At 43.2% G+C, this 27,827-nt stretch overlaps 1 long non-coding RNA gene across 1 annotated transcript; it reads left to right on the top strand.

The window, feature by feature from the left end:
* The first annotated feature begins 305 nt into the window (after positions 1 to 305).
* LOC108351214 (uncharacterized) lies at positions 306 to 26,405 on the top strand. Its single transcript, XR_001838351.3, has 4 exons — positions 306 to 795; positions 16,202 to 16,544; positions 19,927 to 20,013; positions 25,913 to 26,405. It is a non-coding gene; the product is annotated as an uncharacterized LOC108351214 (long non-coding RNA).
* Positions 26,406 to 27,827: the final 1,422 nt, after the last annotated feature.

Here is a 27,827-nt window from a genome sequence, read left to right as displayed (position 1 = left end):
TCCCCTAACGCAAAAAAACAAAGGCAGCCACCTCCTGAAGAAACACATTGAAGGTTTTACTCTGGCTTTCAGGCATATGTGCAATTGGTCTCTCTGTCTCTGTGTCTGTCTCTTTCAAACACACACACACACACACACACACACACACACACACACACACACACCCCTTTGACTTGGATTTCTAGTTTCAGCACAAATGGCAAAGAAAACCCTGGTGTAAGAGTCTGTAACTATTGTCGAGGAGACATGGGCACAGGCTGTGGCTGATGGAGGATGGCGACTGCCCTGTGGCTTGACCTCCCAGCTCTCCTGCCTTGCTGTACCATCATTAAGAAGAGCCTGGCAGATTTTCTTCCTTTGTCGTTCCTGTGGCTTCATGCCCAGGCTTACGGATAGGGGCAGAGTGAAGAGTAGAAGGTTTAGCCAGCCTGTAAATGGATTGTCTAAATTTAAAAAGGATGAAGATCATAGCGCTCCAGAAACAGTTAAGGGCTGGAGGGAGAGAGCGAGGCAGCCCAGCTCTTTCAAGGAGGGAAGGCCACTCACTTGGGCTGCACCTGCTGCCTACGGAGTGCTCCGCTATTGAAGAGGCCTGCGGCCCGATCTGCATATCAAATAGCTGGCGTGTAGATGAGGCCATTCATTCTGCCTTCTGTGTGTTTGTCCTGCTGGGGACGGGCTGTTGTTTAGCAGCAGGCCCTGGTTCCCTCAGGCTCCCTGAGTCAGCAGCCCCCCCTCACCCACACTGAATTCAAAACCAGGATTGATCTTCACAGAGAAGTCTCTGGTGCAGTGGTAAGTCCAAGGCATCGATGATAGAAGGCTGGGAGGTTCTTGGGTGGCTTGGCTCCATCCATCTACATGGCAGAAGCATTTCTAAACTAGATGAGCAGCCTGGCCACCATTTCTAGACTTCCTATCGGATCACACACGTGCTTTAGCGCATTGACAGAGACTCAAAAGCTTCAGGTTGGATCTGTTTAGAGATACTCTATCATTGGGTCATGTGGTATGAGAGAACATTAGAGCTTGGTGTGTATTTAGGTGAATATGTAAACTTTCATATTTCTCAGGGCTTAGATTGAGTCTGGATAACTACTTTCAAGAAATGTTGACGTTGTTAGGATCTGATAATCTGCTTGCTGGCCCTCTCCCGTGTGTGTGTGTTTGTGTGTGTGTGTGTGTGTGTGTGTGTGTGTGGTGTGTGTGTGTGTGTATGTTTGTACATATGCATGTATATAGCATATGTGTGTATGTATACATATGTGCGTATGTATACATATGTGCGTATGTATGTGTGTATATGTATAGGTGTGTATGTATGTGTGTGTATATATGTATGTATGGGTCTATGTTTGTATGCAAGGTTTCAACATGAGTCCTCTCCTAGGAATAAAGAATAAATTAAAGTTGCTGATGTTTTTATAATATATCTTTTGTATGCTTCCCAAGAGAATAGCCATTCTAGCCAGCCTGATTCCTTAAACTATAATTTCTGTTTCTTCCTTGTCTTGAATAGAAGAAACATCCTCCGAACAGAATTCTCTCCAAATAAGAAATTAGAAAGGGGGACAAAGCCATACTTTGAGGTCAAGCATCTTCCTTTGCTATATTTTCCTAGTTCATTTTATTTTGTCAAATCCCAGATTCTTTTTCTGGCTGTGAAAATAGTTACTCAGGCTTCGGACCTCTTGTCAAGGTTAAGAGAATGTTACTAGCTTGGCTGAGAAAAAGCATTATCAAAGATGATGAAAAAAAAAGGCCTGGGGTCTGTGGTTTAAATAAACAAAATATTTTTAGAGGAATTTTTTTTCCTCTATAAGATAATACTCTTAATCTCAGGCACTTTCTTGGAGTAGAATCATCTACAGGGCATAAAATGCCAGTTGCAAAATTAAAAAATTATTTCAATAAAGGCTGCTTTTACTTCTGCTGGATGGCAGCACAAGGACAGTCAGATGTAAACCTTCTAGCAATTAAAGTCAACCTCATGCTGCATCTCCTGCCTTTTGAAGACTGACAGTTCTATTGAATGACATCAGTTGTACAGTTTCTAGTGCCTCACCAAATGTAGGCGAAAGCATGGTGAGACTGAGCCATATTTGCATATCAGGGTTTGTATCCCTTCTAAATATTTGATTCCTTTCTCCCCCCCCTCCCCCCACAGGCAGAACCCTAGGCTCAACTCCGGAATGTGTGACTTGCCAAGGTCACTCAGCCTACAGGATCAGGGAATCTGGCCTCCTCCCCTCCCAGATCCATGCTTGGTTGCAATGCAGCTTTCCCCAGCAGCTAAGGTGGGACAGTCTTGTTGAAACCAGAATAGGACGGGTGGCAGAAAACAAACCAAAGGCACATGTGACAATAATGCACATTATTTCAAAGCATCATTAAAAAAACACTGAATATTACACACAAAAAAGTAAGCACCACTTTTCTCAAACCCAGGTCTAAAAGAAATAAGGACACCTATATTTCTTCAAAAATCACTCCATAGGAAAGAATAATGAAACAGTGACGGTAATTAGCAGAGCCCCATTTTGTATGTACAAAAATCAAATAAAACTCAACTAAGAAAATATTCAGAAACAGAGGGAAAATTCAATTTTGCATTCAGATGCAACCCCATCTTAGAATCTATTTACTGGCCTAAAGCTTTTGCAAGTGACGCTGGTGGGCACATATTACCGAGCTGGGGACTGTTCTGTGAGCTCTTCTAGACCACACTGCAAGAATCCATGCAATCCTTTGGCAGTGAAGCAGTTAAGTTCCCTCATCTCCTAGGCAACCAGCAATGGCAGTCCACATAAGAATCCTGGGGACACTGCCAATCTGCTGTTTAATAAAGTAAACTTTGATTGCTAGAGATATTTCTTCTTTTTATAAGTCATTTTTCGTTACCATATTCAAATGTAATGCCAACCAGCATGCTATATGTGCAGGGGCAGCCTCTACACTGTTGAGAAGGACCCATTAGAAATGTTATTTTAAAAGATGCAGGGCTGTGTGCATATTCACAACTGATTCGATTGCATAAGAAAATAACACCAAAGGACCCACCCAAGGTGTGCTTGCTTAGTGAGAACAATTCAAAATATAACACGGGGTTCACTTTCCCAGCTTCTTCATCAGCAACGTGAAAATATTAATTCCTGCAAGCTGCACGACGCTTAATTTTTAAGATGCCGAACATCTTGTGATATATTCGTCTGCTTTTTAAAATTATAATGTAGAGTCTCTATTTTGACGCAACGTTGTGGCTAGGTCCCACTCAAACAAGCACAGAAAAGATTTATTCCAAGTTGCCCAAGCTTTCTCTCCCCTATTTCAGAAGCTATGCTGCATCTTGGGATATTGACAAGCTCTAATAGGAAACGGAGCAGGGGAGCTTAATGAGGCCTGCATTGAGTGTGAGCGAGGGTAGGAGGAAAGCCAGGCAAAGCTGAACCAAGCTCCATGTCCACAGTGCCTAGCAGCAGGCAAGGCAGCTGCCTGCCATTCTCCTGTCTCCCTTACCCCTATACACGCCTCTTCCCTCTGACCCAACTAGCTTGATAAAAATTGTGCTGGCTTCTTCACAAACATAAAAGCAACCCAAACAAAACAGAGAATCACTCCATTGATGAAGAGGAGAGGAGACGGTAAGCCTGGATAGGAGAGTCATTGCTGCAGAGCGGTGAACAGCATCGACTGGGGGACGGTGGGGGAGGGGCACTAGGAGGAACAGCTCTGTAAAAATGGCCCCTGCTCCTTGGTCTGTGTTCTTCCTTAGGCAAGGAGGTTGTTGTCCTACAGAAGAGTTTTGTTAAGTCAAATCTTCAATTCCAAGAACACTATCTAATTTGCACCCACAGCGCACTGGGCATTTCTTATCTCTTATTTTTTACATTTCTTAGCTATCCCTTTGTTATCGTTTTTCCACTCCAGTGAAAAATCAAAGCCTTGCCTCACCCCCACCCCCTAGGAGACTTCCAGCATTTTGCCACCCTTAACTCTGCTTGAGATTAGAAAAGTCAACAACACGATTCCTAGCTCTAATGAGTAGACAGCTCCAAGGAATTTGTAGCATGCGTTTTCTTTGCACACCAAGTATATGGTCCAGTAGTAAATTCTGTGATGTTGCCTACATCCACGGTGGATAACCCCGTGCATCGCTTAATACGATTTACGCTTGTTGGCTCTCTCTATATGCCCTGCCATGGTGAATAAAGGAGAGGCCGAGTTCCCGTGGCAACCAGAGCCACTGCACTCCCAACTGCTGGCAAATTCTTCCTAAGCAGAAAGTAGGCAGGGGAACAAGACTACACTGGCTCCTGCATAAACATGACAGGCTCTGATCTGGAAGAAGGAGGCATCCAGTCTCAGATTGAATTTAGATTCTCTGATTGCTTGGCCAGACCCTTCCATGTGCTCTTCCCATGGAAACATCTGCGTCTGGAAGGGAGCCCAATCATAATTCTTTGCAGATCCCCCTCAGCCCATTGCTAGTCGAATGTCACCCCGGCTCCATCAAGGACGAGACTCCATCAAGGACCCAGAGAAGAATTCTTTATGCATCTGCTCAAAACGAGAAGGTTATTTTGTTGTCTTCAAGATGGCTCTTGAGCTGCAGGCAGAGCCAAGGGCTGTGGCCTGAATGAGGAGAGTTGCTAGGAGATAAGCCCCGTTGCAGACAGCAGGCTGGAGTTATCTCTAATTGACAGCTCCTTACCCTAAGGGTCTAATTCTAACCTTGAGACCAGGACTATAATGAGAGGGCAGCTTTCTGTCACCCCTATTCCTGGAGCAGGCAGGGAGATTACTGGAGGACTGTTTTCTAGGGGTTTGTTATGTTTCTTTAGGAGGGAGGGGACGAGACTCGAGGGGCCCTGTCTCAGCCCCAGTTTGCATCTGTGAGCCCTTGTCTGATTCATAACACCTGAATAAACTCTCTCCTGCAGTGAAGATGGGCTCGCTTTGAAATATCCAGGGTGTGCAAGGAAGAGGAGCCCTCCTTGGATTTAAAAGGATTTGAAATTGAAACAGAAAAGGTGGATTTCTTTGAAAAAGTAGGGATCCGGTCTGGGGAAGGCAAGGAAACGAAAACAAACACAGTATTCTGTTTTTCGTATTGCCCCTCCGCCAGGCCCCTCTTGGCTTCCAGAGACGTCTTCTCTGTGATTTCTGAGAGATGCAGTTTAGATGTCCTGTTGCACAACAAAACTACACAGACAGGGATAGGAGCTGCAGGTTGGGAAGAGCCCGTGTTTTCTTGTGACTTTTTCTGCAAGCCGGTTGACTAGGGTTTTTTTTTCTTTAATTTTTTGTTGTTGTTTGTTTTTTCTGAATAATACCACGTAGAAAATGCAATTTACACACAGCCTGAAGCCGGTAGGCCTAAGAGACCAAGGCTTCCTTGTGCCCGTGAAACTGTCAAAAAGAGAAAGCATTTTCTTGGTGTGCTGGGCTATGAGGTGGGCCAGACCAGCTTGCTCCGGCATTCCCTTCCAAAGCAGTGGCTGGGGCTGTTTCTTTCCTTCAATATTCCTCACAGTGGACCATTGTAGCCAATGCCACCTCGCATTTCCTCCCGTGAGAAAAGTGATGTGTGGAGATTTTGAGTACTAAAGAAAGCACATTTTAAATCAAGAGCATATAATTTTATTAGTGCTTTTAATAAAGGAAGAAGAAATGTTTTGTTGAGGGGGTGTTTCAGGGTCGGGTCTGGAAGTTGACTGAGAAACAGCTGCAGTACCAGGTCTCCCTCTAGAGGCGCTGCTCACCCTGAGCCTCGCTGCAGGGCACCGAAGGCCAGGGTGTCTCCATTTCCTTTAAGTTTTACATATGATTTGGAAATAAAAGGATGTAGCCTGTCCTTCCTCAGAATTAAATATTAGTAGTCAAATAGATTTTCTTTTTTATATCTTTTTTGTTAAAAAGATTAAAACATAATTTTAAATTTGCAGGAGAGTTTTAAATCTCACCAGAGTACCCTCAGACCCAGAGGCATTTTCCACCAGCCTCTTTGAGTGTTTGTAGTCCCCCCACACTCCTCAACCCCATCACTTTAAACAGTTTGATACTACAGTAAAGACAGTATGAATCTTTATCTTTCCCCAAGTACGGGAGCACACTTTCCTACCACCGCAATGCCAATTCAGAAAGTTAAACATCAGAGCTTGCGACTGTCGCCTGACAATTCATGATCAAAGCTTGTCAATTATTCCAGACGTTTCCGGTTGCAATGGTTCTCCAGTCATTGCAAATCTCCCAAACACACGTTGTGCCTATTTTTCCAGGAACGATTTCCACCAAGAACGACCTAGAAAATTCACTATGTACCACTCAAAGTCGGTACCAAGCTTGGATTATTTTTAGTATTAAATATTCAGAGACAGGAAATGCCCAGAAAGAGTCAGGGCAGTAGATCTGTGATGTGTCCCATAAATCTTGATATTTTCTAAATAAAAAATATGCTTTTTTGTTTATCACTTAGAGGAAAAATAATAATATCAATTTAAAATAAATATTTTGGAAAACAAAGAACTGGATAAGCAATAAGAAATGCCGTTTGTGGTCAAATGTCTGTAAAGAGTGTGTCTCCATAAAGGGGGCTGGCACAAGCTCTTTTCCTTCATTGTTCTGGGACAATTCATAGCAGTGCAGAGTGGGCAGAGAGAGGAGAAACACTGTTAAGAAGACAGCAATAAAGCCAGAGAATGAAGCAGTTATTTCTGGATAGAAAAGATTATAGACAAGGAAAAAATACAACACAAATTTAGTTTTGAGTCCTGAATATGGTAGTAGACCCCTATAATCTCAGTACTTGTGAGTCTGAAACAGAAGGATCACAAGTTGGAGGCCAGCCTGGAAAGTATACTCTCATATATTCTTTAAGAATAAAAGTGAAAATTACATTTTATTTGTTTACAATTTTATGACCATGCATATTAGTTAGTGAAAAAAAATCCCCTTGCAGTTGTACCTAGTCTCTGGCCCTTCTCCCAACCACATGGATGGATGTAGGGTCCAGAGGTTCTTGCTTTTCTGCTGCCCCCATCAGCCAGGAAGGCCAGACTCCTCCATATGGTCTGGGTCTGTGGGCACACACGTGTTCACACGTGTATACAGAGCACTGTTCCTATGTATCTGAACAGATTCTAAACAACTAAACCCAACATAGGAGGACACTGAAGATTGATATACTTTTGGGCATAGCTCTACCCAGAGATGTTCTCTGCCGTGCACAGGACACTCTATACTATCTCCAGGGTGAGGCTAGATTGGCATACACCCACACAGCATCCTCACATGACCACAAGGCCAATATTCTCCCTCTGTGTCCTCTGGAAGGACAGTCCATGAAACCTTTCACCCCATGCCCGTGTTTGTCAAGCCCCACAATTTCCACTGGATCAGAAACCACATCCATAATTTTCTTTAAAACAGCAACATCTGGACAAACCAGTTTTAAATTCTTCTCTCCTTCACGAGCAATGAAATGAAAATTTCTTCATGCTTGTGAAGAATTTAAATTCCAACTGGAAACGAAATTCTCCCTTTTGTTTCAAAGTGACTGTATGTTCTACCACTCTGGAGCCTGGGAGGTGAGAAAGTCTATTCAGGAGGTAGTTGCCTGCTCCTGATGTCAGGGGGACAGACCCCAGGTTGTCTCTAATCAGCTGCTCGGGAGGCTGAAGGCTCCTTTGGAATCAATCACAGAGCATTTTTAAGGAGCAGTTGCTGACCTCTGACCCTTCCTGCAGAGGGCTTGACGGGATTAGGGGAACTTTGCTCAGTTCACCTCAAGCTACAATAAAACAACAAGAAAGGACATACTTTTTAATTATCCAAACATATTTACATGCTGGACTGAGTCCCCAGATGGGACAGAGTCATACCAAGTTACAGATAGCAGTTGTTCAGTAATATTCTCTGTCTTTGTCTCTGCCTGTCTGCCTGTCTGCCTGTCTTTCTCTTTCCCTTCCCTCTCCTTTCTGTTTCCCTCTTCTTCCCTTCCTCTTCCCCCTTTCCTAAGAGGGTCCGGAGGTGTGAACCAGGTGGTCTGTACTTCATTCATCTTACTTTTCTGTAGCTGGACTCTCACTTCTCCTTTCTTTCTGTATTCACACACAGCTGGCAGGTTCTTCTGGAATATTCTAATGGGTTTTAAATGGTACCCAAAACACTCAGTTCTGTTTTCCTCTCCTATGGCAAGGCAGTGCATCTCCAGCTTACAGTAAAGAAAGACCTGCAACACTAGACTACAGAGATACAGGCAAGGTAGGCCATGGAATGGTAGGCCACATGCATCTGTCTCGGGAGGGTCCTTCCACAGAATTCTTTGATGAAACAAATCTCCAACACCAGGAAGGCTTGCCAAGGTACGTCAGATTGACCTAGCCCCCATAAGGGTCATTGCCATCTTGTATCTGCACGTGTTCATTTTTTTTTTCAACGTGAGATATCCTGGCCTTTCTCCCTCCATCTAGCATGCAGTCAGATCTCTGCTTGATCTTCTTAGCAGAGGCAAGACAGACAGACAAGCTTCTTATAGTGTTCTCTTGCCATTGGTGACAAAGATGAGGAGAGTACACAGGCTACAATGTGGTGCGATGATTTCTCATACTTCTTTGTATCTACTTTGATTTAGTTTTTGTATTTTTATCATTAGAAGAGCCAGACAGAGGAGACAAAGGCTCAATTTGTTCCTGAGTTTAGCAGGAAGCTCTGTAGATCGCGTTCTCAGGTTGCTTTTTGTCTTTTTGTGTTTTCTGTATTTTTTTTTTTTTTGAGTTCGTTTCTCTGCCTTCCTAATGGTGCCCTGCTAACATTGTTTAGCCGTGAAGGCATTTGGTTCCTGCTGAAAGGCAAATGTGTGGTTTAGTCCATTAGCGCCTTTGCTCAAAATAAATTGCACTCAGAAGTATGCGGCCGGGGGTCATTTTTGAAATCTTAAGCCAGAAACTGACTTATCTGGAATTTCCTGTTTAGTGGCAGAATGGACAGATATTATGCAGGTAGAACTGAGGTCAAGGAGTTTCCCTTCCAAGCTCAAAGCAGGTCCTTGGCCTGAAGACCATGCAAGTCATGCACTAAGTATCTTGGGTAATCAGGTAGGGAGCATTTCCTGGTTTTCCAGGGATTGTAGGCATGCAGTCTCCTTGCTGAAGTGACATTTAGCTATGGAGTACTATGCTGTGTATTGCACACTATACGCTACACACAAACTGCCACAGTTGAGAGAAACTAACTCATCCTGTGGAGTTAGGGTAGCCTTACAGTAGACTTCACATTTGTGCTACCACCTGACAAGTGAATAGACACTAATCAGAGAGAATAACTTGTGACTGAGAAATGGCATGAACTTTCAGAATGGGTCTTAGAATGATGGCAAGTCTGTGTGGACAGGGATAAGGGTACAGAAGGCTGCAAAAGAAAGACCTGGTGAGTCCACTGTAGATAATGAATAAGTGCCTGTTTGATTGATGCCTCCTCTATCTAGCTATTGGTGATCTCCGAGCAGTGAAAATGTTCCCTGATGCAAAGCACATTAAACCAACAAGTAAGTAGTAGAGCAGCACAGTATAAGGAGAAGCTATGACTGTCCTAGACTGTCTCTGAGTGGATGGGAGACTGCCTTTGATTGGCTTACTTGAAGGATAATTTTGAAGGTGTTGCCTGCTACACTTAGGCAAAGGAAGTTAAGACTGACACTCTGATCTTCAGTGATGAAACTAGTGTGGACACGTGCCTCCCTATAGCATGCAGAAGGAATGATGTGTTGGATGTTCCTGTCCAACAGTGAACATCTTTTATCATCACAGGGAGAGAGGAGGCAAAGTCAGATTGTGTATGACTATAAATAGTTGGCCTACTGGTGAAATCAGATCAAGGTCTCTTGACTATATAATAGAATTACCATTGATTCTCTAGTTCTTTGTCATCAATGCTCTTTAAAATGAGCATTTTAAATAACCTTTAAAATGCTCAGGAGATGTGTGTGTGTGTGTGTGTGTGTGTGTGTGTGTGTGTGTGTGTAAGTACATGTGTGTATGTGATATGTGTGTATGTATGTGTGTGTGTGTACGTGTGTGAGTGTAAAGACAGAGACAGTCAAATGGAGAGATACTAAGACAGCAGAGCTAAGAAAGTTGGACACCCCTGTCTTGTTAAATAGTATCTAGCAATCCTTTGTTCTGCAAACATTAAAGCTTAAAATAAAGTCACAGTAAAATAGGAAAAGAAAGGTAAAAGGACTGCAGAGATGACTCCATTGGTAGGTAAAATGCCCACCATGTAAACATGAAAATCTGAGTCTATATCTCTTGTACCCACATAAAAGCCAAGTGAAGGGACAGGCAGCTGTAATCCTAGTACTGGAGGAGGCCAATGGGTGAGCTCTGGGTTAACTGAGAGACTTTGTCTCAAAAGAAAAGGTGGAACTCCTGGGCATATACGCAAAGGATGCTCAACTATACTAGAAGGACACTTGCTCAATTATGTTCATAGCAGTTTTATTCATAATAGCCAGAAACTAGAAACAAACTTGATGTCCCTCAAGTGAAGAGTGGATAAAGAAATGTTGTGCATTTACACAATGGAGCATTAGTCAGCTATTAAAAACAATGGCACCATGAAATTTGCAGGCAAATGGATGGAATGAGGAAATTCATCCTCAGTGAGGTAACTCAGAGCCAGAAAGACACGTATGGTATGTACTCACTTACAAAGGCTAGTAGCCATAAATTAAAGGACAACTACACTGACATTTTCAGACTCAAAGATACTAAGGAACAAGAAGGGCTCAAGAGGGGACACATGTATCTCACTGAGAAAGGGAAATAGAATAGACATTGTGACTGTACAGGATCGGTGTGGGAACAGGAGAGATCAGGCTGGGGGGAGGATAGAGGGAGAGTGTACTGAGAGATAACATTGGAAGCAATTGGGGTATCTCTGGGACAAGCTAGAAAGCTAGGGCAATGGAAACTCCAAGGAAACTCTGAGGGTGAAGCCACAGCAAGACTCTGAGCAATAAGGAATATGGAAACTGAACCAGCCATCTCCTGTAACCAGACGAGACTTTCAATTTGGGGATTGGGACACCAACCCAGCCACATTTTGTCCTGCCTATAAGATGTGGAAGCAGAAGATGGAGCAGAAATTAAGGGAATGACCAACCAATGACTGACTCTGCTTGAGTAACAGTTGTGTAGCTTGGTCTTCAATGGGACTCCTAAGAGCAGGAACAGGAGCCATCTATGGCTCTGTTGCCTACCTGTGGGACCCTTTCCCCTAACTGGGCTACCTCTTAGCCTCAGGAGGAGAAGATGTGCCTAGTCTTATTGCAACTTGACATGCGCAAGCTGGTTGATATCCATGTGAGGCATCCCCTTTCTTGAAAAGAAAGGGAAGAGAAATGGGTGGGAAAAGAGGAGAGGAGGGAGGAGAAACTGTGGTTGAGATGTAAAGTAATTAAATAAATCAATCAATTTAAAAAACCATACCAATGCTTAAAGCAGTTTTCCTGAAAGCATTATGTTGGTGTAGCTGATAAAGAGTTGGAGAGGGAGAGAGAGAGAGAGTATTTATCTCTATGTTGACATTGTGCAATGCACTTACACAAGAAAGCATGCATGTACACATGCACACACACACACACACACACACACACACACAGAGAGAGAGAGAGAGAGAGAAACATTATTACATATACACAGAAAACAATTACTATTGCTGAGATGAAACATTATGACCAAAGCAATATTGGGAGGAGAAAATTTATTTACAAGGCTTCTATTTCTGCATTAGTTTTTGTCACTGAAGGAAGAAGTCAGGGAAGAAACTCAAACAAGGGGTTGATGCAGAGACCATAGAGAGGTGCTTCTTACTCATGGCTTGCCCATCCTGCTTTCTCATAGCAATTAGGACCTCCAGCCATCAGGCATCACCCGCATTGGGCTAAATACTCCCATATCAATATTTAATTTAAAAAATGTCCTACAAACCTCTCTACAATCTGATCCTACAGAGTTATATTTCATTTGTGTCAAGGTGACATACAACTAGCTAGATAAAGTTTAAAGACAGGGTCAACCCCAGACATGTTGGATGACCAGAGTAGAAGTGGTATTGGTTCATTAGGCATTAATGTAAGAGTGAGATGTTAGAGGAAGGAGGTAGGTGCATAGGTGGGTTCAGGGAAGGACTAAAAGACAGACTGGTATGTGACTGTCGTGAGGGGCACTTGGAAATCTCAGCTGCCTTTGTAACACATGTGCTGGGAGCCAGGACAATTCTGGGTCTGCATGGTAACAATGCTACAGCTCCTCTGAACAGGAAGGCAGAGGAGTAGCCCTTTCTTGAGAGACTCACCTGTTGGCCCTTCTAGACCAGTGCTTCCCACTAATAAGAAGCACGGAAGATTCCCCACATCACTTACCTTGCTGCTCTTATGTAAGGCAGTTGCATTTTTGTTGGCTGGTTTTCCTTCCAGAGGCTGTCCCTGTGTCCTGCTACCAGCATACCACTAATGACAGAGCCAGTGTGCTCATCCATGGTCATGACTGCCATGTGCTCTACAACCCTCTTAGGAATTCTGGTGGCTGTAAGATATAAGCTACAAGCCCTGGTTATGGCCTCAGGAATCCTTCTGCAGACCTCCTTCCTTTTCTGGAATATGTGGTGTGCCAGCACCAGTAGGGCTGTTCAACTTTCAAGGGCCAGACTGGTGATCAATATTTCTTTGTCTATCAAGCATCATGTATAAGACAGCAAGAGCCTGCAACAGCTTGAAGCTCCATCTGGCTAATGGAGAACGTGCTTTTGGGGTACATATTGGTTCCTCACCCCAGTCTTTCCTGGACTGACAGCTGGGGTGTCATGCTTTACTCAACCTGCCAAGCAGCCAGCAATCTGGATGATTTCTCTCTGACCTGGGAAAGCTGGATTTCCTACTGAGAGTCTGAGAAGTGACCCATTTTGATGAGGCCACATCCACCAGCAAGGAACGGCTGTCCATTCCTGGATATTTACATCAGGAATCAGACGTCTGCTGGTAAAACCCCCTATTCTAGGAAACCCCCATTATCAGGAGGACACTCTAGGAGAATTGGACTTGTGACTTCAGGAAGAGTTTCCTTGGTAGGTTCACATAAGGTAGAGTCAGGAGCACTTAGCTGATGGCTGAGAGTTTCCTTCTCTGTTATATAGAGAAAGAACACTAGGTAGCTGACTCAGCTCTGTCTAATGGCTTTGGCTTGATCACTTGGTAACTCTTCTGAGTTAAGAACTTCAGTGGATGGCTGGAGAAATAGCTCAGTTGGCAAAGGGTTGGTCTTACAAGCATGAAGACCTGAGTTCAGTGCCCAGAACTCACAGTAAATTCTCAGAGTTGGCACTTGTAACCTCAGCTCCGAGGAGATGGAGATGGGCAGACTGCTGTCTGGGTTTCACTTGTCAGTCAGCCTTGATGAGCTCTAGGACACAGAGAGACTGTCTCAGGGGGGTTAAAAAAAAAAGAGGGCAACAAACTTAAACTCTTAGGTATGTATGGCACTCAAAGTTGTCTTTTAGCTTTCATACATGTGAATCTATAGATGAACAGGAACACCCCCTAGCAATTCCCCCACATGTGTGAATCTATATATACACACATGGCAGAGAGTGCACACCATGTACACACACACACACACACACACACACACACACACACACACACACACACACAAATACTACAGACCCCCAAGTTCCTCTATGTAGTCCAACCTAAGCTTCTTAGTCTTGAGAATCCAGACACCATCTTTCATTCTATGGTTTATCTCAGTGCTAGTTTTTATTCCCTCATTTTTTTTCTACTAAGCTTTCCTAAGTCTGATTCCATGGTTCCAACATTCGTGTAAATGGCTTTTTAGTCCATGAAAGGAACTTTGCACAAAAACTGAGGATACATCCACATTTAAATCCAAATACTGTTTCTTATTAGGGAAATCATGAGAGAATATGTATTTAAATCAAATATACCCTGAACTTTTTTTTTACTGTAAAAGACATTATTAGTTTTTTAAGATATTTTTATGAGTAAAATAATTATTCTGTTACTATGTACATTCAAATTTTCTGATACAACACCTGGTCCCCAAACAGCACAAAAACAGAGAGCTTCGTGTTTTTCCCACCATGAAGGGTCTTGAGGACACCTGTCCACCTAACCAAAGAAATGACCCCTTATCTAACCACCCAGGGCACAGACATGGATCATGAGGCCCAGCAGCCGGCTCTCAAGAGACTCTCAGGTCTTTTCCTCAAGTCTCTCATGGACATCTGTCCAGTGGGATGTCTGGGCAGAATATTTGCTTTCATACTGCTTCAACATACACTTTATTCGATGACTATAACTCTCCTTATCAGAGTCTAAAGCAGGGACTCCATGAGGCTGTGAACTAAATAACTTATGTTCCTAATAGAAAAGGGCACAGTCCTTTCAATTTCTGATAAATATATAAATACAGCAATTTGCAGTCATTAGTATAGTGTGCTGGTCAGTTTTATGTGAATTTGACACACAAACAGAGTAATCTGGAAGGGGTGGACCTTAATTGAGAAAAATACCTGTACAAGATTCAGGTGCAAGGTATTTTCTTAGTTATTAATGAGAGAGGGGCCAGTACATTATGGATGGGGCCATCCCTGGGCCGGTGGTCCTGCGTTCTATAAGAAAGCAAACTGAGCAAGTCATGGGGAGCAAGCCAGCAAACAACACTCCTCCATAGCCTCTGCATCAGCTCCTGCCTCCAGGATCCTGCCATGATTGAGTTCCTACCCTGACTTCCCTTGATAATGAACTGCGATGTGGAAGTATAAGCCTAGTTTACATTTTCTTCCCCAACTTGCTTTTTGGTCATGGTGTTGGGTTGCAGCAATAAAAACCTTAACTATGACATAGTGTCTTACATACAGCTAGCTTTCAGTAACATTCCTGATAACTGGTGAGTAGAAATGGACAATTTCCATGGTCCACTGATAGCCTACTTCTAGTTTTCAATTATGTTTGATAACAACATGCTCAGACTCTGGAATGGAAACAGTGTCCTAGCCTTTACATGCTACTCCATCCAAAGACAGTCTGTATCCCTGAGCATGTGTATTTGGTTCTAAAAGTAATTTTTTTAATTAATTAATTAATTAATTAATTTTATGAATGTTTGAGTTAAACAAGGTGGTCTTTTGGTACACATAGAGAAATCACTAGGACAAGCAAAGATTGGAGCTGCCTGTACTATCACATGGTCTCCCGTGTGCACATCAGTCACAGGAATGCACAGTATTTGATGCTCTGTCAACAGCTACAGTCCATAGGCTGGAAGCTGAAAGTCTTGGCTTGGTCATCTGACACAGTAGCAAGACCCCATCTTCCCCATTTTCTTCTAATCCTAGCCTTGCAGCTACCCTTCTCTACACTTTAATGTGTTTAATGATGGATGTTGATATCTCTCATGTATCTCCATGTAGTCTTTTCAATCTCTGTGTGGTTCATTGCACTTAATAAAAAAAAATCCTCTATGCTGATCCATGTTGCTGCAGATGGCAGATTTTCCGCCTTCTTTAAGGGTGACTAATACTTAACTGCACGTCTTCACTCCATGGCCTTGCCACTCCTTCCTGCATGCGAGCTATGTTTTCATATATAGGCCATTATGAACAGTTTTCAACATTGTGAATAATGGTGAAATAATGCTCTGTATTTATTGAAGCCCATATTTCTCCATAATTTCTCTTCCAAACACTTTTCCTAAATACTATTTCCCTGAAGCCACATTCTTCTACCTAATTGAACCTGGACAAAGATTTAATACTTGCCAACATCTTCCTAATTCTTTCCAACTATGAAATTCTATTACAGCAATGGCTATTCCCAGCAATCCATCACAGTTCAACAAATATTAAGCCCTTACTCCAGGTAGGTATTGTACTCGGTACTCAGGGTATTCAGCCTGTGTGTGCATGTGGCTGTTGTGAAAGTCATACACAGTAGATGATGGTAGCATAACGAGGAACCGGGTAGGGCTCAGACCAAAGAGGACGCATGTTAATGTCTTTTTTTATGTTCATTTCTCTTCAAGAAAGTCCTGAGAATATGAATTAGCCTGAGCATTTTTATAAATGCAAATCATGCATTATGAATGCATATTTAAAGGATTGTAATTTTCTTCTTTTATAGCAAAAAGCTACAAGATACGAACCATGGCACTCCTGTTCAAGCAAAATTTGATGGTTTTCCTAAAGACATGCCATCTCTTTGCCTCTGCCCTTTGTTCTCCTCTATTTCCCTTCAAATGATGAAGACCCATTCTGTCTACCTCCAAGCTTTTTTCATATCAACCGTCCTATTTATACCCTTGAGTCAATTGGAATGGAAGAAAGGGTGGAGGTTATTTTTTTCCACCTGTTCCAGGAACATGTGTTCGGAGAATGAATTTTTCCCCTCATTAAATCACTTTGGCAATTTTCCAGGAATTCTTATTTTAATATCAACTAAGGAAGTGCATGGTTTCTATCTGAAGGTAATGAATTCAATAAGGTTTTCAAATACTTTTAATTTTATTATTTAAAATTGCATGTATTGGAAATTTAGTTTGCACAGAACTGTGAAACATGAATCAATCTAGAATGCTCCATCTCCATATGTAGTTCACCAATATATGCACACTTCATATGCTGAAAACTCTCAACGTAGGCCTCTCTCCCCATGGCTTGCTCCAAAGTGACATGGTGACAGGGTCCAGAGAAAGGGATCAATTCTAGGTATTCTCAGGAAATGTGGGCATATGCCTGAGAGCTGAGAAACAGAGAAAAGACAATACAGTGAGTCCCAATGGACATGAGGCCTGGGGAAACATGGTGGATGATCTGGAGTTGCCTTGACCTCCACTGACTCCCCTCCTTACTCCTGTGAGGCATTAGTTCCTTATGTGGTCTGTAGCCCAGGCCACTCCAGAGGAGCTGAGAGCCTCTGGCTGAGCACATGGACAACATGGGCTTCCAAGTGTGAGGAAGGCTGTTTTCAAAGAAACAAAAGTATCCTAGAGCCCACAATACAATGTTAACAGGGAACAGTGGGCTCCCAAGCCTTCTAGTACAGTGTGGAAAAGTTGTGCCGTCTGAGAAGAGTGGGCATATTGGTCTAGATTTATGGAATGGATCTCAGAAGAACTACAGAGTAAGACTTGTGGCAAATGGTGAGGTGTGCAGTAGGGGTGTCTTGCATGACATCTGACAAACAAAGCAGGCAGCAGCTCACCTAGAAGGATCTCTTGCCTCCTCTGAGTCTTTCTTCTGTTCAGAGGGCCACAGTAGGTAGAAAAAGAGATCTTTATACATTCTCCCAATTATAGTGTATGCTAGAGGAATAACAGAATCTGATGGAGGACAGAATGTTGGGCTCAGCACCCTAAACCCATGGGGACACATGTAGACACGGACAGAAAATATGAAATAAAGTAAGTACAGAAACCAGCAGAGAGGGAAAAAACAAAATGAAACAAAGCACCAAGCAGAAACAATGGGTCAGAGCAATGTACTGGTATTGTTCTGAAACATCCTGTTACTTCCAGGGCAGATGCAGATCCATCACAAAGCTTCATTCCTTTGACTAAAATACCATTGTCCTTAGAAGGCCGACACACTGGCATAGCACATAACGATTACTTTCATATTAATTGATTTATCCTCATTAAATTATTTTTTGATTAAGAAATTCTCTTACAGCTGCAGTATTCCAAACAGATACACAGCACTGCAATTTGAGGTATACATAAAGGAAAATCTGCAAGGGGCAATACAGAACCTGTGAAGAGCTGCAGAGTCTGGATCTGACCAGGGGTTCAAGGCTCTCTTGGGCTCAGTGATCTACTATTGCATTCAGATGGCCCCTGAGGCTAACCTTATTATACCCCACAACTTCTGAGTGTTGATGTTAAAGTAGGTTGGTGGGAAACAGCAGGAACCTGATAGACTCATAGCTAAGACAGTTAGGTTGTGGAGAGGAGCCCATTTGTGTGTACCACCATTGGTTCACAAGGGAGGCAAAGGGTCCTTGGGAGAAGGCACCATATTAAACGTGGCGTCTGAAGAGGTTCTCTGCTAAAGGAGCTCAGAAGATTGCTCCTCAGTATAAGGGCCTGTGTGTTCTGCTCAATGCAGCTCCCTTTTTGCTGCCTGTCTCCTGGAATCCTCTGCTCATCCTTCCATGAATGACACAACAAGTGGTTGGTAGCATTAGCTAGCAGAGTCCCAGTACAGCTTCCTGCAGAAAGGTCTTTGAGCTCTTCTGCACACAAGGTGATGGAGAAGGCTTTTGAAATGAGATCATCACATTGAACCCAGGGTAAAGATACAAGTTCCTTCCCCATCTCTAGTTTCACCTGATTCCCTTTCCATAGGGAACATCTTCAGAGATGAAAGACAGGAAATCAAGTGGCTTAGCAGAAGTCTGGGCCTCCTGGACTCCATTGAGTTACACATCTCCATGTTACAGTACCCCGTGTCACCTACCTTGTCACATCCCTCCACAGTCCTATAATTATGTCAGTCTATAGAGCCTGGTGAAAGTTGGGACGTTTGGTATGTTGGCACTGAGGAATAGGAAGAGTGATATAGCCTTAGTGATACCAACAGATTTATGACAATGCACTTAAACAGGGTATGCTCAAAGAAGACCTTTGGAAAAAAATATATATGCCTTTGTTGAGTTTGTTGTTTTCAATGCTTTAACAGAAAATGTCTGAAAGCAATGTAGGAAAGAAAAAGAGAAGGGTTTGCTTAGGCTCACGATTTGAGGATGCAGTTCATCATGGAGGTGGAGGAGAAGTTCAGGAGAGGCAGCATGAAGAAGCTGATCATGTTGCATCATATTCCATAAGCAGAGAAAGGGGGATGCTGGTACCCCAGCCCACAGGATGGTGCTTATGTGAAATGAGTTTTTGAATCACTGCTGACCCAGTCTAGAAATTCCTTCAGAGACTGAGATGTTTGTCAAGTAAGCCATTGTACATCCCATGATGTTGCTGGTCGATATTAACACCACATGTGTATTTAGAAGTTCACACAAAAGGAAATCTTCTTTTTTAAAAAAAATTAGGTCAGATATTCAAGGAGTCTCAGAAAGATTTCCAATATGACTACCTTTGGACAAATAAACAAAATCCAGAACAACCTATAGATCCAGAATCTCCAAGCCCAGTGTCGTATCAGACACTTACATATGGCATAGTTGTGACTGAGTAGAAGTACACACATTCCTGAGCTCTGAGTCTGGGGACCTTCCTGTCTAAGGTTTCCCCTGGAGACTGATAAAAGTAGGCACATGTGAGTCTATGTACTTACGCCCTGTTAATATTTGATATATTCTAGCCATACAAACAAGTGGTTAAGATATTCCAGAGCTTTCTGTTGGACTTGTCGTTTCAAATGTGGTTTGAGGTGGTCTTACGAACTATATTAAATGGAATCTATGCATGCATACATCCTCTGTAAGCACACGGCTGCTCTGTCTGCTCTTGAGTTTAGAGACATAATTCAGCAGATCTTTGCTGCTTCCTTCCAAGAAATCTAATCAAACCGGTACTGGGAAGAACCAATATGGTTAGGGTCTGCTAAGGAAGAAAATATATTCAGAATTTTGCCTCCAGGACCGAATAAATAGATTTTCTTATTATTGCTGCAATCTGATCTCCAACGTATAAAATGAGGATAAAATAATAAAAATAAAAGACATAAAGTACAAAATGGCAGAGTAAAAACATGAAACAGTTCGGAGGAGGGGGGTATTGGGGGGTTCTTGGTGACATTTCCTCAGACAATAATGAAAAAAATGAAGAGGTCTAATGTTTACCCAGCTCAGCATCTTCCAGCTTCCCCAGGGAATGAAATCTCTCTCTTCCCCAGGGTGGTACTTACTTTGCTGCATATGTATTGGCATGAAATTGCCTACAGAGGGATCACAGCTTGGGGCAAGCTTTGTGGAGGATGAAGGTGAGTAAGAATTTCCCTTTGCTAAACTGTATTTCTTTCTAGTGAAGTTCCCATCTCAAAATGTGTCCTGACCAGCTGGGCAAGTCAAGCGAAAACAACCCCTCCTCCCTCGAATCAAACAAAGCCTTCAACGTTAATTTCTAGTTCCCATTCCTCTCCCAGTAACCTTCACTCGGCCCTCTCCTCATCGAAGGGTTTTATGTGAAAACAAGATTTCTTTCTCTGCGCCCATTTACTCCCAGCAAGAGTCAAGATGGGAGCTCGCTTCAAAAGGAGACAGGAAGATTCTGAGAACTGAGATTCATGAAATAAATGTTTCTCTCCATTCCAGGCAGGAATTACACGCAAATGCCTTTTATGTTTCAGGGAATCTAAAGGCAGAGAAAGGTAATGGTTTCAAGGTGTACTCCCAAAGATTATGTGCTGTTATCAGGCACCGCCGGCAAATGTTCATGGTATTTAGAGAGGGACCACTGGGAGGAAATGGGGATTAGATGCGGTTCTAGAGGTAATGAACATGGCAGTGTCTGTAGGTTTTAAGAAGAGCACTGGGGCTGGACATGTGGCTCAGCTGGTAGAATATTCACTGCCCCCTTGTAAGAAACTCAGTTTGAACCCCAGTAAACCCATAATCCCAGAACCCAGGAAGTTCGATCGGGAGAAAAAAAATTCCAGGGCTATCATCCCTGGCTACCTAGACAAGCTTAGGATTCATGAGATCCTGTCTCAAAGTAAAGATAGTGTGCTTGCTCTGTCTTGCCACATCCGGTCACGGCACAGTGAGATGCCAAGTAGATCTCTGTGACTTCTCAGACTCCAGAGCCATGAGTTTAGTCCCACTTGCTATATATCCTACACCCAGTATACAGATGCCAATAGAAAAAGGAAGTCAGACTGGTAAGTATTACATAAGAGCCTTCTGAAAGGGTTGGGCTAGGATGATAAAAAGTGGGCAGTGTGTAAACAAAGGTAACAAAAATACATGTAGTGGGAGTTCCATGGCTGGAACAAGGTGCTGAAACAGTGCATCTGTGTGTGTGTGTGTGTGTGTGTGTGTGTGTGTGTGTGTGTGTGTGTGCACGTGTTCATACAAGTGAACAAGTAGGAAAATGCTGTTCAACAGAGCTTAGTCCTGGGATTTAGTGGGGTGCACCTTGGTTGCCTGCTTTTCCCAGCATAAGCACAGGAGCTTAGTCTCTCTAATGATGATACTGAAAAAACAAAGAAACAAAAAACAAAAACAAAACAAAACAAACAAACAAACAAACAAAAAACCAGAGACTTGGATTACGTTTCAAAGACCCCAAACTGACACCTAAGATTAGAATTCAGGTCTTTCTAAAAACATGGTCTATCCCCTACCTCACTCCTCCCTTCTCCCCTCCCCATTTCTCTCCTCTAGCTTCTCTTCTTTTCTTTTTTTTATTCCATTGCTTTCTAGACAGTTTCAGGTCACCCAGCCTGGCCTCCATCTTGCTTTATATCCCAGCTTTACTTCTTCAGGGCCAGGATTACAGGTGTGTCCCCCATGCTGGGGATGGGGAGGGAAGCGGGCTTGCTGGGCAGGAAGTCTACCAGTTGAACTCTAGCCACCTTCCTGCCAGACTTCCTTTGCTGTTTGACACTATGGTATTAATTTCAAAGTGAAATCTAATATCATTTAAAACCTAAACAGAACACCAATGACTTATGCTCTAAGATTAAGAATTGATAAATGGGGGTTTGGGGATTTAGCTCAGCGGTAGAGCGCTTGCCTAGCGAGTGCAAGGCCCTGGGTTCGGTCCCCAGCTCCGAAAAAAAGAAAAAAATACGTTTAAAAAAAAAAGAATCGATAAATGGGATCTTATATTGAAAAGCTCTGTTAAGTGAAGGACACTGTCAATAGGACAAAATGACAATCCACAAATGGGGAAACAGTCTTTACCAACCCTACATTCGATAGAGGGCAAATATCCAAAATATACAAAGAACTTAAGATGACAGACTCCAGAGAGCCAAATCACCCTATTAAAAATGGGGTACGGAGCTAAACAGAGAATTCTCAACAGAGAGATTGCAAATGGCTGAGAAGCACTTTAAGAAATGGTCAACATTCTTAGTCACCAGGAAAATGCAAATTAAAACAACCCTGAGATTCCACCTCACACCAGTCAGAATGGCTAAGATAAAAACTCAGCTGACAACACATGCTGGCGAGGATGTGGAGAAAGAGGAACACCCCTCCATTGTTGGTGGGATTGCAAACTGGTACCACCACTCTGGAAATCGGTCTGGAGGTTCCTCAGAAAATTGAAAATAGTTCTATATGAGGACCCAGCAATATGCCTCCTTGGCATATACCCAAAACATGCCCCAACATGTAAAAGGATATATACTTCACTATGTTCATAACGGCCTTATTTATAATAGTCAGAAGCTGGAAAGAGCCCAGATGTCCCTCAACAGAGGAATGGATGCAGAAAATGTGGTACATTTACACAGTGGGTACTACTCAGCTATTGAAAGCAATGATTTCATGAAATTTGCAGGTAAATGGATGGAACTTGAAAATATAACCACTCAAAAAAGAACACACATGGTATGTATTCACTGATAAATGGATATTAGCCAAAAAGAAGCTTGCAGTACCAACAATACCACAGACCCTATGAAACTCAAGAAGGAAGAAGATCACATCAAAGTGTAGATGCTAGAGTACTACTCAGTAGGGGTAAGAGAATGAGCTCTAGGAAGTAGAGGGAGAGGGGGACCTGGGTGGTAGAGAGGAGGGCAAAAGGGGGGAAATATGGGGAGGAGATGGGGAGAAGCACAGCCGGTCAGGAATTTGAAAGTAGGTGTGTAGCAGTGTGTGTGGGGGGGAACTAGAGGTAGCCATTAGAAAGTCCCAGATGCCAGGAACCCAAGAGGTTCCCAGGACCCAACAGGGAGGACTTGACCAAATTACCCAAAAAAGGGGAGATAGACCCTGTAGAGATCATATTCAATGGATAGGTATGGCCCCCAGTTGAGGGGTGGGGCCATCCATCCACCTCAAAAATATTAATCCAGAATTGTTCCTGTCAAAAGGAAATGCAGGGACAAAGAGTGGAGCAGAGACTGAAGGAAAGACCATCCAGTGACTGCTCCACCTAGAGATCCATCCCTTAACTAAACCCAGTCACTATTGCCAATGCTAAGAAGTACTTACTCACAGGAGCCCAGTATAGCTGTCTCCTTAGAGGCTCTGCCAGAGCTGGACCAATACAGACGTAGATGTACACAGCCAAATATTGGACTGAGTGTGGGGACCCCAATGGGGCAAGGACTGTAGGAGCTGAAGGGGTTTGCAACCTCACAGAAAGGACAACCATATCAACCAACCAGACTCCCCACACCAGTGCTCCCATGAACTAAATCACCAACCAAAGAGTACACAGTGGGTATCCATGACTCCAGAGGTTGACCTTATCTGGCATCACTGGGAGGGGAACCCCTTGGTCCTGTGGAGGTTTGATAGGGGAACACTAGGCTGCTGAGGCAGGAGTGGTTGGGCGGGTGGGAAGCACCCTCATAGAGACAAGAGGGAGGTATGGGGGAAAGGGGGCTTGTGGAGGGAAAACTGGGAGGGGGATAACATTTGAAATGTAAATAAAATAAGCAATAAAATAAAAATAAAAAAACCTCATTGCAACATTCAAAGATAAAAACGTTAAACACAAGCATGATTCTTAGCACACATCCAAGAGAAACATCATAAAAAGAGAAAAACAGAAATGGAACTATCAGATATTTAACTAATTTTGTTGAATAAGTGACAGCTCATCGTTATTGTTGTGTTAATCATTGTATACCTCTATTCATTTATCCTTTCTTCATCTGAGTGCTTTCCTGGTTCTCTTCTTCCCCCTCTTTCCTCCTCCTCACTGTAAAGCAGAAGCTGCCTCTGAATGTGACTGTTAGGAGCTTCTGAGTGTTGGGATCACAAGTATGCATCACACCAGACACAAATTATTATCAGAAGACAGTTGTGTAAAACTCACCACAGTACAGTTTCCACTTTAGAGAGGAAGTAAGGTTTGAAGGGAGAGCCTAGGGCACTTGCTGACCTTCCCACAGAGTGTGTCAACAGCTAATCTGCTTCTGTTGAAATGCAGACTGGATTTACACTAACCACTGGTTTACTCCAAACTCCTCAAAAGTAAGAATAAACACTTTGGTCTACAATGCAGACAGAGAAAGGTTTCCAAGACACTGCCGAATATTTCAAATTAACCCCAGTCCTGGGTTTTAGAACTACTTCCTACCTAACTTTCAGGATCCTGTTTCCCTTGTTGTCAAGGCTGCGTGGGGGGGGACTGGCAGTGGTAGGTTCTTTAATATACTCTTGCATCCTTGCTGTGGGCAGATGAGGGTGTAAGTCTGAGGCTTAAGATGATATCACTATTGTCCATGAATTCTGGAGTACTCTGGTGAGGGGTGGAGACTAGACTTCCCTCTGGAAGGGGTTTTGGGAAAATGTGCTTCTAAGCATAAGAGAAGCAATTTTCAACCTGTTGGGTTGTGACCCTTTTGCTGGGCTTGCTTAAGACACACATATTTACATTTTACATATTTACATTCGGATTCAGTAGCAAATTTACAATTATGAAGTACTAATGAAAATAAATTTTGTGGTTGGGGAGGGTCACAACAACATGCGGAACTGTATTAACGGATCGCAGCATTGTGAAGGTTGAGAACTACTACTAATATAAAGGCATGCGTCGTAGGGACTACATGGTGTAAGAACTGTTACCAGGTCTGCACAGCAGAGTGAAATGGAAGTGAAGTCCGTCTACCAGGGAGTCAGCTAGAGGGATTAGCAGGAAGTTGAAGGCTTTGCTTGGTAGGCTAAGCAGCCTTGTCTTAACTCAGTGCCCTAGTAGCCGTCTTTGAGAACCGGAGGCTCTCTGACAATTGGTACTTAGTGTCAGTGACATATATTTCAATAAGAGAGTCATAAGACTAATTAAAAGCATTTATCAGTACTCTAGCCAACAGGAGGAGTCAAAGCACTACTTGTCTAAGCTGTAAGCCACTTCGTGGTTTAGATCCCCGGGGCTAACTAATACTTTGTGAAGAAAGGAAACAAGAAGCAATCCTGTGTCCCTTTGGAAGGTGTCGAAATTTCTGCCAAGAGCTAAGTTCCTCTTTTTGCTGAGGACAGACATGCATACTATCCAAAGGCATACAGAGGTCTATATGCATGTTATCCAAAGGCGTACCTGGACCTACATTCCTGATATAAAAAGGCATTTAGGAGTCTACACGTGTGCAATATAAAGCCATTCATAGGTCTCCATGCATGCTGTATAAAGGCATTTGCCTGTATCTATGCTGAAGAACTCCAAAGTGCCTTGTGATATCAACGATACAACACAGCCCTGGCTTGACAGTAATTCAAGCAAGCCTCATGCCTGGCCAGATTACATATGACTTCACAATCCAGTGTCACCTGTGTAGGGGTCTGCCTGAAATCTTTCTAACCTATTCCTTGATTGTTCTGGGACAGGTGTCATGTGCTGCAAAGCCCTTAGACCACTATGGGCTCCCTAATGGTCCCTCTGTCCATGTGTCCACGTGAAAGAGCTGATGTGGAAGGTACTAGAGGCTTGAATAACTGTGTAAATTGGAAAGAGCCTTTAGTTGATTTGGTCTTTCAAGTTATTTTCTGTGAGATACACAACTCTCTCCAAGCTGCCCACTCTTATAAGTCCCTTCCGATACCTTTATCCAGATCACTTTGTTCCCAATCTTTAATCTGCTATCAAATGAGGGGACAGATGATTCTCTTCAACTTACAATTTAGTGTTTATGAGACTGGGTATTTGTATTTCAAAGCTGTATTAAGAATGTGAATGCTTCACTCCTTCTTTAAAAGGGGAACAAGAATACCCTTGGCAGGGAATAGAGAGGCAAAGATTCAAACAGACACAGAAGGAACACCCATTCAGAGCCTGCCCCACATGTGGCCCATACATATACAGCCATCCAATTAGACAAGATGGATGAAGCAAAGAAGTGCAGGCCGACAGGAACCGGATGTAGATCGCTCCTGAGAGACACAGCCAGAATACAGCAAATACAGAGGCGAATGCCAGCAGCAAACCACTGAACTGAGAACGGGACCCCCGTTGAAGGAATCAGAGAAAGAACTGGAAGAGCTTGAAGGAGCTCGAGACCCCTTATGAACAACAATGCCAACCAACCAGAGCTTCCAGGGACTAAGCCACTACCTAAGGACTATACATGAACTGACCCTGGACTCTGACCTCATAGGTAGCAATGAATATTCTAGTAAGATCACCAGTGGAAGGGGAAGCCCTTGGTCGTGCTAAGACTGAACCCCCAGTGAACATGATTGTTGGGGGGAGGGCGGCAATGGGGGGAGGATGGAGAGGGGAACACCCATAAAGAAGGGGAGGGGGAGGGATTAGGGGGATGTTTGCCTGGAAACCGGGAAAGGGAATAACACTCGAAATGTATATAAGAAATACTCAAATTAATAATAATAAAAAAAAGAATCCTAATGATATTCTGCCACACTCAGATATCAGTGCCTAGCCCAATTATCACCAGAGTGGTTTCTGCCAGCAGCTGATGGGAGTAGATGTAGAGACCCATAGTCAAACATTAGGTGGAGCTAGGGGAATCCTGTAGAAGGAAGGGAGGAATGACTGTAGGAGTTGGAGGGATCGAGGAAATGAAGAAAACATGGCTAACAGAATCAACATAGCAGGGTTTGTCAGGGCTCAGAGACTGAAGTAGCGTGCATGGGCCTATACTAGGTTCTCTGCACATATGTTTGTTGTATGGCTTGGTGTTCTATGGGAGTGGGGGTTGTCTCTGACTCTCGTGTACTCTGGGGATCCCTTTCTCCTACTAAGTTGCCTCATCACATCTTAATATGAGGGTTTGTGCCTAGTCTTGTTACATCTTGTTCCTCCATGTTCAGTTGACATCACTGGGAGGCCTGCTTCTTTCTGAAGGTAAATGGAGGAGGAGTGGATTTAGGAGAAAGGGGAGGTAGGGGTGACTGGAAGGAGTGGAGGAGGGGAAACTGTAATCAGGACGAATCATATGAGAAAAGACTACAAAAAAAAAGGAAAAAAAATACTGAATGTGGGTTGAAAATACATTTCAGTGAGTGGAGTGTTTGCCCTGGCTCAGCCTTCTGCACTGCAGATGGTAATTGTGGCAACCGTCACCTGTAAGCCCAGTACTTGGAAGGTGCTAGAGCTTCAGACATTGCCAACCAGCTAGCTACACAGAGTTTGAGGCCAGCCTGAGCTACATGACACCTTGTCTCAACAAAAGAAAGCAGAACAAAATTAACCCCTAAAACAAAGCAGGCTATTTAATGTCTGTAATGGTTAAACTTACGTATCAGCACGGGTAATGGGTGTCTAGATCTCTGGATAAACGTTACTCTAAGTGTGTCTGCTCCTGGTAGAGATTGCTACTTCAATCTGTAAGCCCAGTAGAGCGTGCATGGTTATCAACCAAGGTGCTGAGGGTCAATGTAGCAAGGCAGACAAAGGGATAATCAGACCTCCATTTCTAATCTGGAGCTGAGATACTGTTCAGCTCTAGATGCTGCTGTTTCTCAAACCTCACCATCAGTCCTACCATCTGTTGGCATGGACTGCAATATTCAGAGTCAAGGGATCCTCAGGTTCCACCATTCAGTGAGCCTGTCTCTCCCATTTACTGCATCACTGTGGATTTCATATTAATTCTAGAGAAAAGAGGGTAAAAGCTTTTGATTGTTTATACTGCAAGGTCTTGATTTCTAT

Source organism: Rattus norvegicus, chromosome 6, assembly GCF_036323735.1.
Source record: "Rattus norvegicus strain BN/NHsdMcwi chromosome 6, GRCr8, whole genome shotgun sequence".
NCBI classification, from domain to species: domain Eukaryota; kingdom Metazoa; phylum Chordata; class Mammalia; order Rodentia; family Muridae; genus Rattus; species Rattus norvegicus.
Note: the sequence above shows the minus strand (reverse complement) of the source record. Positions and strands in the feature narration are given on the sequence as shown.